The following is a 14,079-nucleotide window of genomic DNA, read 5'->3' on the forward strand; positions in this document are numbered from 1 at the left end:
CCTCACTGGAAGGAGAAGCAAGTGGTGTGGGAGAGGGGGACAGGAGGGAGGGAACATGGGGCCAGGATCCCAGAGATTCCCCAGGAAGTACAGAGTTCTTTGCTGGGAGGTTCCTCTAAACCAGGCCCCAGGCCTCCCTTCCCCCTGCTCACCCAGGAGCACGACGATGAAGCACCAAATTAGCTCCATTATTGTAACTCCTCCAAAAATTATAGGCCGCATGTTCTGCCAGAGCCAGCTAATGTCTCCCATTGGTAAGCAGGTGACACTAATAGTTATTTTCTCCCTTCCAGGCACCAAGTGCAGAGTGGCAGAAACAGAGTGAGGCTCAGGCTGGGAGGAGAGAGGCCCAGGGAGAAGCCGAGGCACTGGACGGTCCTGATGCCAGGGGTCGCCTGAGCACCACAACAGAAGTTTGCAGATCCTCCCTTTCGCTTAGAGAAACTGTCTGTTTGCACTGTGTGAACCTGGAGACCTCCCTGCTCAGGAATGGCGCTGCCTGGCCTCCAGGGGAGGCCACAGCCCACAGGCCATGCCGGGCCCTCAGGTGGGGTGTCCCTGGGCCTCCTGCTGCTGCTGCAGAGGGGCCTGCTGCTCCCCAGCTGTCCCCACGGCTCGAGTTCCTTCCCCCAGGCGATGCCCAGCTTTCTTTGGCTTCCCACACAGCAGTCAGCATTTCCTCTCTCACCTCTTCCATCCTCCCCCACCCCCATCTGCCTCTCCTCTCACACCAGACAGAGCCATCTCCTGTCGGTGTCAGCTGAGGCAACGCTTCCTCAAGGGGGCAGGGTCCCAAACGGGAGTGGAAATAGCCCATTCCCAGGCATATACCCAAGCCCCTTTCTGCCAGGCCCAGCAGCGGGAAATCACAGATTCCTGGACCTGGGGTGGCTCCTATGTCTCTGTGATCACTGCCCTCCGCACACGCCACAGTTCTGCAGAGCATCCAGCAACTCAGTCCCAGCCCAGTCCTTCCTAGGGATAAAGGTGGGAATCAAGTCGGCCTGATGCCTCTCTTTAAAGAACTTCCAACCAAGCCCCCTCTGCAGTTAGTAGTTGAAGTGTAAAGGCCTCTCTGGGGATCAGTGTGAGAGCTCAAGGGTCCCCAGAGAATGCAAAGGCTCCTTCTCGTTTCACATATCAGAAAACAGAGGCTTGGAAGGGCTGTGCGTCCCTGGTGATTCTACTTGGAGTTTTCCAGCTCCTAGACTAAGCTGGAATCCCTTTCTCTTACTTTCCAATTCCATCCCACAAGTATAAATTGAGTACTTACTGGATGCAAGGCCAGGGTTCAGGGCTCCAGTAATTTGGAAAGTCCCAAATTCCAGGGACTGCCTACCTCTAACACTGTATGATGATAAGGAAGAACTTTAAAGGTACTACACATAGCTGGCGTTCATTGAGCTCCTGCTGTGTGCCGATGGGCACTTGGCTGAGATTTGTGTGAATTCTCTTCTTTAATCCTCACAACAACCTTATGGAAAAGGGTAAGTTTTACCCACATTTTACAGATGAGAGAACAAGCATGGAGATGTTATGTTAAAGAGTGTGGAGATACGGCTTGAACAAAGGCAGCCAGACCCCAGGGTCTTCCTCAGCCACCATGCCAAGCCAGTTTGATTTTCTGAAAGGTTGTCCCTGAGAATTATTCACCCAATGCTTCTGGAGCTCTGACTGAGTAAGGTTTGACGGAGCTTTACACGTTCTCTCAGTAACTTGTTTTTAAAAATCTCTTTTAGGCCAGGCTTATGCCTGTAATCCCAGCACTTTGGGAGGCCGAGGCGGGCGGATCACCAGGTCAGGAGATCAAGACCATCCTGGCTAACATGGTGAAACCCCGTCTCTACTAAGAATACAAACAATTAGCCGGGCGTGGTGGCGGGCACCTGTAGTCCCAGCTACTCGGGAGGCTGAGGCAGGAGAATGGCGTGAACCCAGGAGGCGGAGCTTGTAGTGAGCTGAGATCGCACTACTGCACTCCAGCCTGGGCGACAGAGCCAAACTCCGTTTAAAAAACAAAACAAAACAACAAAAAAGCAAAACTCTTTTAAAGATTCTCATGTATTTGTTACAACAAATTTGTGAGCTAGGTTTTATAATTACCCCCACTTTGCAGTTGAAGAACCGAAGGCATAGAGGTATTCAGGAGGTCTCAGAATTCAAAGACCACGCTATGATCCGCCCCCGTGATGCTGTTCACCATGTGATGCCCTCAGGAGAAAATTTTCTCCTGTCCTAGAACCAGGAATAGCTTTGTGTTTCCTAGGCCTCTGGTTTGTCTTTACTTAATGGACACTGAATTCTGTGACTATCTTTCCCTTTTTGTATTATCTGCCAGAACGCTTCAAGTCACTCGTGTGGCCTGCCTCTGGGCAGGTTTGGACAGCAGGGCATGCACATTGTGTAGGGCACTCTCTGGGCTCCAGAATTTTACATTCTTTCACTTATTTTTAGCTACTCTTTAATGATGTTTTAAACTTATTTTTAATCTTGTCATATGTCCTATAAGCTAGCTAAATCTTTTCTGGAGCAACACAAAGTGATAAGCAAAATAAATAAATGTTTTTATTACATGCTGTGCAACCTCAGATAATTCACTTAGCCTCTCTTAGCTTAATTTTCTCTATCTACAGAATTAGGATAATTCCTCCTACCTGCTGAGGATTAAATGAGACAATGTGTGCAAAAAGGCTCCGTAAATTCAATAGTGCTATATAAAGGCAAGGTGACTTGTTACTAATATTGTTGTTATTAGTTACGAGATGGGGTCCCTGCCCCTGGGGCACCTGCACTCAGGGATTGGTAAAGAGGGCATGGCTGTCTGGGACCTACTCCTACGTCACGGGGAAGATACCCAGGGTTGTGTGGCTTGAAGGAGCTACTGATGCTGCCCTGGCTGGAGAACAGAGCTGCATCAAACCTCACGCTGTCCATGCCTAGAGTCAGGGCCTTAGTTGAAGCTGTCCCTACTGCCCTGCCCACTGGGCAGCTAACTGGCCAGAGAGGGACAGGCGATGTCTGCATAACCCCCAAGCCCCCCAGGGGGAGGTTGGCAGTCCCTGTGAGGTTGTAGGACTCTCCAGAGTGTCTTCTAGGATCTCAACATCATCTGAGAAGACCATGGCCCCTCCTACTCCTAACATCTCAGAATGCTCAAGGACTTGCTGATATGAGATGGGCAGTGGCCTTGGTCTTTGGTCAGAAGGCTGGCTTGGGGCCTGCCAGATCTTCAGGCCTGTCCTCACTATCCCTCCTCGGAGCCTTGGCCCTGCACACCTCGCACTCTCCTCCCTCTTGTTCTCCACTCCACATCTTCCCTTCTTTCCGGCATTCCTCCAAAATTCCTTAATCCTAGACATTTGCAGGCCCAACCCAGCCAGTGCATCAACCCCTCACAGTCTGCAGGGTAGTCCCCGCCCTTCACTGCATTCACATCATTTTCTAAGCAACAGGGGGACTCGGGGGCTCATCAAAATGTGAGTTGCAGTATTCTTGGGAGAATGGGCTTCTAGTGAAATGTATTTTTGGTGGCTTTCTGCATTTTCTAAAATATCTAAAATACGAATGTAATACTTTACCTTGAGGCAAAGAACGGTAAAATATATGAGTTATAGAGCATTTAAAGAAAATGATCTCAGTTTTGGTTCTCTGCTCTATCATTTTAAAACTGTGTGACTTCAGGGAATTTCCTTAGTTTTCCCCATCTGTAAAATGGAAATACTGATACCTTCCTGTATTGAGGTTAAATAAGAATATATCCTTGGAAATTCATTTATAAACACATTAGTTATTGTTGTTAGATTCAAGAGCCATAAACCATGGCAAGAACCCAGGAAGGCCCTTTTCTCATGGAAATCGTATTGCACCCTAGTCACAGCCCTGTGGTAGAGATTCTTGTCCACATTTGGCTAAGGAGGAAAGAGAGAGGTGAAGTGGTTTGACAGGCCACACAGCAGAGGCCAGCTTCAAGCCCCAGCCTCCTGACTCCAACTCTTGCTTACCTGCAGGCTCTTGGGGCCTGGCACCGAGTCTGCCCTTGGATCCATGCCCCTTGCAGGGTCTCATGGATCCTGACTGAGAGCCCAGAGCTGACTCCATGGCCTTGAAGGCTCTACACCATTATCAGGGCCTCAGCTTCCCTGTGAGTGAAATGAAGAGAGAATCTTTGTCCTCCTTTCTCAACACGTGAGAGACGCAAACTGACATGGAAGTGGTTTGGGTTTTATTATAATCACCCTTAAGGGTATTCATAAGGCACATCATCTTCAGGCTGTGAGCTCTCCTCGAAATTCTTTTCCAAACAGAATTTCTTAGGGGAACTAAAAAATGTCCCTGGGACCGGAGTCCTCTGTGGGGAGGAGGAGTGACAGAAAGCCAATCAAACAAGATGGAACAGGAACAAGCCCCTTGCTGCTTCCCCAGCGTGTGCATGTGCATGTGTGTGTGTGTGTGTGTGTGTGTGTACATGAGCCTATGTACACACACAGGGGGCTGCCTGGGGTCTGACCAGACTCAGGGTGGGTGGCGGAAGACTCAGGGTGGGTGGCGGAAGACTCAGGGTGGGTGGCGGAAGACTCAGGGTGGGTGGCGGAGGGCTCTGCTCAGATTCTGCTTCCCTATCTCTTGCAGGACGCAGACAGGAGCGCAGCCAGAGTTTCTCTGGTAAAAATTCTCCAAATAGGGTTGGGGGAATACTTTCCTAGGGAACGCCCACTCCCTAAAAAGAGCTGGGTGGCTGCCTGCACTTGGATAGGATTCACTAAAAACACCCTGCCAGCAGGAGTCGGAGTTACAAAGGCCTTCACTGCCAGCCTTTCCCCCGGCCTCTTGTTCTCCACAAACCTACCAAAAAGGCCCAGCAGCACAAAGAAATATTGGTTCTCATAATTTCCCCCATAAGAGTCACCTTGAGCCCTAATCCCCCACTTTCAAAATGCCTGTCCAGGGCCTGCCCGCCCAGCACAGCTTGTGAGCGTTAGAATCCTGACTCACACCTTCTTTTCTCCAGGGCCTGCGAGGCACTCTGAGCTTGGCTGTTCCGTATGCCCTCCTTCCTGCCTTTTTGCTTCCAGCTGACTTTCAGCTAGTTCCTCTGATGTATCGATCCTGGGAGGGGCTGGGCAGGGCTCCCAGCAGTGTCGCTCTCACAGGGCCCTGCAGGAGTGACTCAGCTGGAGATGACTCTGACAATGTGGAGGAGGCATTTTCAAGCAGGTGCCTCAAGTCACAAAGCTAGCCCTGTCCCCAACTTCTCAAGAAAGGAAGTGCTTATCATGTTGTCAGGACACACCACCAGAGCTGTTTTTTTCTCTCTGGAAGTTGGACTCTTCCTAGCACATGGTCCAATGTGTCACTACAGAGATGTGAGTCAACCAAAGGCTCGAGGAGGGACCGACTCACCCTGGGAAAGAGTCCCACGCCAGTGGCGTTCCCGTGGGTGCAGGGGTGGCGTGAGAGGCTGTCCTCTCCCCTCTCCTTCTACAAAGCGGTGACCTCTTTTATTCAAACAAGGTGCAAAGCCTTTTGGGGGCAGCAGAGAGGAGCTCTGGAGAAGGCTGGCAGGGGGCCAGGGTGGCTGAAGAAAGACCCTCTGTCTCTTCCCCTGGACATTCCCCTTCTTTCCTTTTGGGTTTTCTTTCTGGTTCTAGGTGCTCCTTCATGTTCTGTCCCTGAATTCTCTTTAAAGCTCCAACCCAAGTGTAGAGCCAAACCCCGCTCCTGGTTCCCATCGCATCCCTGAAAGAGGCTGGTAGTATAAAAAAGAACTTCAGATACTAAGGGTGAACAAAAGGAAATAGCCACAGACAAAGCAAACGACACTGCCTCAGGGTCTCCAGCCCCAGGTGGCCAGGACACTTGCACAGGCCCCTCCCCATGTCTTCCCCTGGCAGCTCTCTGCCTGTCCCCGTGGAGTGGCATCCTCTCTTTTATGGACATTTATCTCTAACACTCTGTCTCTTTTCTGGCTGAGACCCCATCCAATTCTTCCACCTGGCTGGGGCCTTCTTCTCAGGCTTCATTTTGGATGGAAGGACTGGTTCATTCTCAGGAGACTTGCAGAACTGGGAGGGTTGAGATGGAAGTGGCTTCCGCCTTCCTATCTCAGGTGGCAACTCCAGCCAAGCCCTAAGGAGGGGCCTCTCTCGGCATATATAGGAAAATGGCTTTATAAGCCCCACAGAAATGCCAATGGCCATAGAAATTCTTAGGAAACAGAGAAAGCAAATGCCATTTGAAACCATAAAAGCCTTCTATGGAGGGTGGAGCCTGGTAAAGGCAATATAACAATCTTAGGGTCCCCACTGCTCCTGGAAATGATGGCCAGTTATTCAATTAGCAACCTTGTTGGGTTTTAAATGTGAGAAGATGGGGCTGCAACTGAGCCGCAGCTGGGGCTGGGGCTGGGGCTGGAGAGAAGTCAGGCAATTGAAAGAGGGATGTGTAGTTGTTTGGATGTGAGGCCTGGAACTTTCGGGGAATGAAGAGGGAAGACAATAGAATGATGGGAGCGGTGGGGAGCTGGGGGCAGGTGCCCACCAGCAGTCTGCTGTGCCGCTGGGAAGTGGTACTCTCCATCACAACAGGCCTGCAGTTAAGTGCTGCTCCTCACTTTGTGTTGCTTGCGGTGTGGTGGCGCTAGGCCCGTGTTCCGTGACTGGGTCAATGAAGGAAGAGCCATCAGAGACCAAGAGGAGGATGACATTTAGGAAGAGGTGGAACGTTGGTGCCAGAAGAGACTATGCTCATATATGCTTTCTCCACCCCAGGAAGAGGCAGGACGCATGGAGGGAGCCCGTGTTAGCCAGTTCCTGAGAAGGCAAGATGGGGGAGGGCTTGGAGCACATGCAGCCGGCTGGCCAGGTGGACCCCTGCCGCTCACCAGCCTGGTGACCTTGAGCAGATTGCCTGAGTTGCTTCATCTGGAGACTGGGGATAACACCAGTACCGACCCTGCAAGGCAGGGGTGAGGAATGAATAAACCATGGCACTTAGAGCCTGGCCCACAGGAGGCCAAGAAGCTCTGGCGGACACCCTGCTTAACCTGCAGTTGGAATTCTGCACATATTGTCATCTGAGGCTTGTTTTCGCACCCCTTCCTGATCCCACCTCCATTCCCTCCCACTTCAAGTATATCAGACACGGGTTTTGTGAAGAAAACATAAACTAGCTCCTAGGGAAACCGGACCCATGGTCAAGGATGTTGGTGAACTCCACATTGTGTCACATCCAGACAATCAGCCGGGTAGGGCTCTAAATGACAGTCTTTGGAGGCAATCATTGGTGTTTTCAGTCCATCAAGACGGAGGGCAGTGCCAGCCTGTGCTGGCCAGACATGGGTGAACATCGTGCTGTGGCTCATCCTGTCCGGGGGCTGTCTCTCTACCCTAATTCCCTCATCCCAAGGCCAAGTGGACTCCATGGAAAGCTTTCTACCCAGATTGCAGTGCAGCCCTAGAGAGTCTCTCAAGGTCTCACGGACTTTGTCCAGAAAGGAAGATATTAAATATTCATGGAGAATGAGTAGGTGTCAATTCAGACATGAGAGGAAAATGTGGCTACAGTGGATGGCTGATGAGGATGAATGAGGGCCAGATGGGCTCAGGGTTGGCAGGGGCGTGGGGGCTGGAGGGAGGGGGAGGATGGCTGCTGTAGAGACCACATTTTTCTGTATTGCTGCCGACACTAAAACACTATAAAATATGCTAGCAACTGGACAAGGCTGACCTATACTCTATGGCTCACCTTGTCTCCTTCCTCCTGTAAGATAGAAATATTTATGTACCATGGGGAGATTTTGGGTGGGAGTTAATTGGCTCAGGGTCAAAACACTTTGATAAATGGCCTCTTTTTTCCTTGGTTTTCCTGCTGATGTTGCTTGTTGGTTTGCCTATTTCTGGTCTTAGATCTTCCTTGCATGGAAAGGACTAACTTTTGGGATAGGGGAGGGGGTTTTTGCTCTGTGTCCTTTGACATTTCATGCCTTTAACTCCAAATTCTCTCTTTCACCTCTTCCCTACAGGAGAGAGAGGCTCATGGGCACAGGATGAAGGCAGAGCGTGGGCAGGAGCCTGGGAAGGAAAGAGTAAAAACAAGGCAAGAGAATTTCCTATAAAAATCCAGAAACTAGGAAGGCAGTAGGAAGGGCATGGGCTGGGTCTCATAAGACCTGCTTTGGAGCCCAGATTTGCATTGACTCCCAACCACCCCAAGCAAGGTGTGAGACTTCTCTGGTCTGAGATTACTCATCTGTGGCAGGAGGAGGTTAAGCCAGGTCATCTCCGAGGCTCTTTCTAGCTCTGGCCACCCCCAAGTCCATGAAAACATGGAGTCACAACACCGTGGTCCACAGGAAAATGTGAAGCCCCTCAGGGACTGCTCCAATTCTCCTGAGTTGGTTGCTATTCTGGTCATAGTGACACCCCATGACCCTAGTCTCTCTGTATTGCTGCAGATCTAGAAAACTGCATTCCCTTCCTCCTGGATGAATCCCGGAGTTCGAAAGTCTGTGACAGTGCCCAGAGGGGATGTTTGGCTGCTGCTTTCCTTGCGACCAAATAGTCTCTCTCCAGGAGAAAATGTCATTGTGTGTTATTAGGCGGTGGAAGCACTAAGCAAGTGCATATGTTCTGGGAGCAAGGTCGGGGGAAGCATGGGAAGTACATCTGTGTTGGAGAAATCACTTTTTGTTGATGCATGAGCTTGTTGCCTAATGATTTCCCATTCATCCTCTTGTGAAGGAAAGATTAGATATTTATTCCATCCAGAGGCACAGCATACTAATGAGGGGCACACTGGGCTGGGGGCAGGGTCGGCTTGCCCACCAGCTCTGTGCTGAAGCAGGCTGTGAGCAGAGGGAGGGAGGGAAGACAGGGTTGTGGTCTGGTTGCCAGTGGGAGCTGTGCCCTACAGGAAGCTGGCCTGAGTGGGCAATGGGGCTGTCTGGAGGCTAGGGAACTCATCAAGAGTGAACGTGGAACTGTCTCCACTGTCTGGGCCTCCGGCAGCTTTGTAAGGCCATTTCTTCTGAAGCAGTGGAGAAGGACCTATTGTGAAAGGCCAAGTTTAGAAACAACTTAAATAAGAACACCCAAGGCCAGCAGAGCTGAGCAGCTCTGCTTACTGCAGGTCAGAGCCCTGTCTGGACCATTAGCTTTGTTTTCCAGCATCACATGGGAAACCTTTAGCCCCCTGGAACCAAGAACAGCTACAGGTCCTAATTTTGGCTCAAGTGAGAGTGTGTGGAAGGGTAGGGGCACATCCGTCACCTCTGCAGCAGGAACCGTTTGTGGACTTGGAGTCCTCACCTGTGGCGGAAGGGACCTGCTGCTGCTCAGCTGTGGGAGTGTGTGACCCGACTCCCGGATTGACCATGGAGGCCCTAGTGAAGGCTGCCCATGGGATGGAGTGTGGAACCCACACCTCTCCTCTTTCCTTTCTGGGCTCTTGGTGGATTTTCAGCAATCCTTCTCTAGAGGAGCCTTGGCCCCTTGGGCAGTCCCAGAAAAGTCAAGGTCCTGTTGGCTTTAGAACCTGGGACTGGACACAGTGAGGCACATTCTCAGGATCTGAGCTTTGAGCATGGAGGGACCCCTCCCTGCACCCTCCAACCTCCAATTTCCTCCTAGTCACTACAGGACATGAGGTCTGAGGTTAGGGCTGCTGTTACTATTCTGGAGCAGGAAAAGCTGCTCCTTGCTTGATGTCCCCATCTGACCCAGAAATCCTTCCAGGGAGGCAGCCAGGCTCTTCACTGCCTCCCCTCTTTGGGGAGAGGTACAAAGGAGAGGTCCCATCCATCTCTGCATTGGCAGGGGTGGAAGGAATAAACTGTGAGTAGGATGCACTGGACATTTCCATTGGTCTAAGGGAGGGGGTGTCAGAGAATAACAAGGATGATGAGACCAGGCCCAGGGGAGCGTGGGGGCAAATGAACATCCAGCAAAGACAACCGGGGAGCTGCACAGCTCCCGCTGAGCAGCAAACACACAAGGGAGCCCTGCAGCCCTACCAAGGACCTGGTGGCTTCTGATCCAGGTGGGTGGGGGCCAGGCAGCTGGGAGAGTCACTGCTGGGCTCACTTGGACTGCTCAAAGAGGGGTGCAAACCTGGCCATCTTCGTGCATTATTCAGAGTGCTCTGGCTGCAGGGTTCGGCCTGGGGAGCAGTCTTCATAGGTTTGGGCAGGCCACCCAGTTCTCCAGGCTCAGGCATACCTTTACACCTACTGGGGCTTCCATGTAACCCTGATTTGCCCTGCTGGCCTCTTTCAGAAAACTCTCCCTCTCTGCTTCCATCCTGGCTTGGACCTGCATGCAGCAGTCCAGACACTCAGGAATTTAAGGCAGAATTCTAGGGATACTGAGCCTTTCTGCAAATTTCTGATGGAAAAGGTGGTCTTGGCCTGAATTGTTTGTGTTGCTCTCAGCCAGGGCTGCTCACTCTACCTCCCTGTCCCAGCCCCAGCTTTTCCCTGAGCTATGGCCCATATATGGAACCAGCCTCTTGGCACACTGTCAAACCAACCCTCCTAGACCTTTAAAAACCCATTTCAAGAGCTAAACCCTCCAGAAAATTTCCCCAGAATAACACGACCCAAGTCCCCGTTCCACAGTTGATCTTCCCCACTCAGGTTCCACCAAAGCGGCCCTTGTCAAGGCCAATGATAAGCTCCTTGATGCTGAACAAAATGGCCAGGTCTCAGTCCGCAGCTTACTTGATTGGTCACAGCATCTAATACAACTGAGCCTTACCCCTGTCCTTCTGGAAACACTTCCTTTGTTTCCTGAGACACTGTACCCACCTGGCTTTCCTTCTTTTCCCCTGCTGCTAGTCTCCATTGCTGGGTTTTCTTCATAGCCCCACATCAATTGTTAGAGTACCTCATGGTTAAATCCTGTTTCTTTCCTCTTTTCTAGCTAAACTTATTCCACTGGGATTTCAATCAGTCTCATGGCTCTTGACACTATTTATATGCTAACATCTCCTAGATCTGTTTCTTTAACCAAGACCTCACTCCTGGACTCCAGACTTTATATCCAGCTTCCTACGTAGCATCACCACTTGGATGTCCAAAAGGTATCTCAAATATGACATGTCCAAATCTGAGCTCCTAATCTTCCTCCCCAAATGGGTTCTTCCTCCAAGATTTCCCAACTCAGCATCCCGAGTTGCTCGGACTGAAAATCTTGATTCTTCTCTTTCTCTACACCTTAGACCCTCCACCCAATCTGTCATCAAATACTGCTGGCTGTACTTTCAAAATACATTCAGAGACTAGCCACATCTTACATATCTACCACCATCCTTGTTCAAGCTACTGTCATCTCTTTTTCAGGACAATCACATCCCCACTGACTTTCCTGCCTTTGCTCTGACTGTGTACAGTAGTCTAGTCCTAGCCCATCAGCTGCAGTGATCCTTTTGAACTTCTGGTTGTGGAACCATATTAACCTCTTGGGCCTCTTACCTCTCCCACTTTATCTTTCACTCTTTCCCCTCCCCAGCCCTGTTTCTGCTTCTGCCACATTGGTCCTCTTGCTGTTCTTTGTTTTTCTCTTTTTTTCCCTCCCTCCCTCCCTCCCTCCCTCCCTCCCTCCCTCCCTCCCTCCCTCCCTCCCTTCCTTCCTTCCTTCCTTCCTTCCTTCCTTCCTTCCTTCCTTCCTTCCTTCCTTCCTTCCTTCCTTCCTTCCTTCTTCCTCTCCCTCTCTTTTTTATAGACAGAGTCTTGCTCTGTTGCCCAGACTGATGAATCACAGCACAGTGCTGTGATCATGGCTCACTGCAGCCTCGATCTCCCAGGCTCAAGCGATTGTCCCACCTCAGCCTCTGAGTTGCTGGGATTATAGGCGTGCACCACCACACCTGGCCTTTTTTTTTTTTTTTTTTTTTTAATTTTTGTAGAGACGAGGTCTCCTTGTTTTGCCAGCGGCTGGTCTCAAAATCCTGGCCTCACACGATCCTCCTGCCTCAGCCTCCCAAAGTGCTAGGAATACAGGTGTGAGCCAATGTGCCTGGCCTCTTTCTTGTTCTTTGATCATGCCAGATGCCATCCCACTGCAGGGTCTTTTCTCTCTGCCTGGACCTCTTTTCCTGCAAATATCTGCAGGGTTCTCTCCCATATTTCAGGTCTACGCAAAGGGCACCCTCTCAGGGAGGTCTCCCTTGCCCACCCTCCCCAACCCAACTCTCCTATCACACTTCCTGCTTCATTTTCTCCATGTCATGTATGACTCTCAGACATACTATTTATCTTAGTCATTTGCCTTCCTCCACTAGAGCATAAGCTCCATGAGAGCAGGGACTTTGTTGACTGCTGCATCGTCAGCATCTAGGACCATGCGTGGCACTTAGCAGATGCTTAAACAGGTCATTGCTGAATCAATAATTCCCAAGTGATTCCTCCTTTGACTTCCTCTGTTCCCTTTCTCTTGATGTCCTCCTGCTTGGTGCTCTTTGCTGCCTGCCGCTCTTTCTCCTTCATCCTGGCTGTGGGCGTTCCCAAAGCTCAGTTCTTGTTCCTGAATTCTCCTTCAGCCATCTGTATCCCTCATCCCACTCACTCACTCTTCTCACTTCAATACTCACCTCAATCTCCCCCTTTTTCCTTTTAATGTAATTTAAATAATTGTGTTCCTTTCATTAGATTTTACTTGCTCTGAAACCTCTGTTGAACTGTGAGTTCCTTGAAAGCAAGGACTATGTTCGTCCCTTCAATACCCAGTTAGTTGTTCTAGGACCCAACTACGTTCTTTGAGGGCTCGTTGAAGACCTGTTTAGTGGATGAAGATTCAATACGCTTACCTCTTACTCCTGCCCGTCTCCTGCCCAGGACAGACCTAGAAACCTGAGATCCAAGGTGGACACTTTGAAGGCGTTGTATCGAACTGCCGGTCAATGAAGCTTTGGGAGGCTTCATCCCCGGGTGATTCAATGAGTCACAGTGGATCAATTAGCTGATTCTTTGGCTCTACTTGAAAAAGCCTTTTGTGGCCACTCTGGGATCTCATTTGACTTGAGTGTGTGGGCGTGAGAAGAGGATGCAACAGAAAATTTTTTCAGGCAAGCAAGGCAACTTCATTTCAGGAGGCCTGTCTTCCCCCAACATGCTGGGCCAGTGAGGGACCTGCATGTCCCCAAGACGACAGAACTGGTTTCCTGCCTCCCCCATCAGACTGCAAGGTCTTGAGGGCAGGACTGGAGTTGAAGTCATATTCCCAGCCTGGTGCCTGCTACATAGTAATTACTCTGCAAGTAGTTATTATACAAAGAAAAGAAACCCAATCTTATGAGAGAGAAGTTCTCTCTAGATCCTTCCCTAAGTCCAAAGAGAACAAAGAAACATACTCGTCTTCCTCTGACTTCCTCTTTTATCATGCTCTGTCCTTCACTGTCATCAACATAACCTGGCCTAAAACTTTTCTTTTCTAGAAGCAGCTTTTCTAGAGCAATCTCATCTGACTCCGATTTCTTTTCTTCATGTCTCCTAACACCTCTGCACATGGCTTGCAGTGCAGCAGCTTGCATAATTGTGTTGTAAGCATCCTGAACTGGTCTGTCCCCAGGTGTGTGCCTTGTGTATGAGGGGTTTGGGGTCTGGGGGGCACAGGCATCTCCTACAGTTCCCATCAGCCTGGGCACCCTGATGTGGAGGGCTCTTGCTCTGCCTTCCTTTCCATAGCCCAGCCCATGGCTCTGCGTTCAACAAGTGACCAATGATGCACTGACCAGCACATAGTCGGCATTCAATGAATAGCTATTAAACTAAAGAGAAAGGATGTCAAACCTAGTGCTCACAGAAAGGAAATGGGGGAAAAGGTAAAGGAATCCAATGTCAGCACCAAACCCACTCTCCAAAATGACCAGATTTTGAGATGAGTGAGAGAACCTAAGCAGCCCACAAAGAAAAAACAGAACAAAACACTCTTCTGGATCCCCTGATGAGCTGCACAATTTCGGTGTTTATTTTCTGTCCCAAGGAACAATGTAACCATGCTTCCCTCTGGTGGTATAAGGATCATGAGTTCAAATCTTGGCTTTATTATTTCTGTTTGGGTGACAATGGGTAAGTCACTTAAACAA

The 14,079-nt window shown here is 50.2% G+C and overlaps 1 protein-coding gene across 1 annotated transcript in view; it reads right to left on the reverse strand.

Moving 5' to 3' along the window:
* SYT6 (synaptotagmin 6) overlaps nt 1-14,079 on the reverse strand; it is a 65,304-nt gene that overhangs the window by 29,018 nt on the left and 22,207 nt on the right. The gene's annotated exons all lie outside the window — the stretch shown is intronic.

Source organism: Macaca thibetana, chromosome 1 (genome assembly GCF_024542745.1).
Source record: "Macaca thibetana thibetana isolate TM-01 chromosome 1, ASM2454274v1, whole genome shotgun sequence".
In the NCBI taxonomy this organism is placed as follows: Eukaryota; Metazoa; Chordata; class Mammalia; order Primates; family Cercopithecidae; genus Macaca; species Macaca thibetana.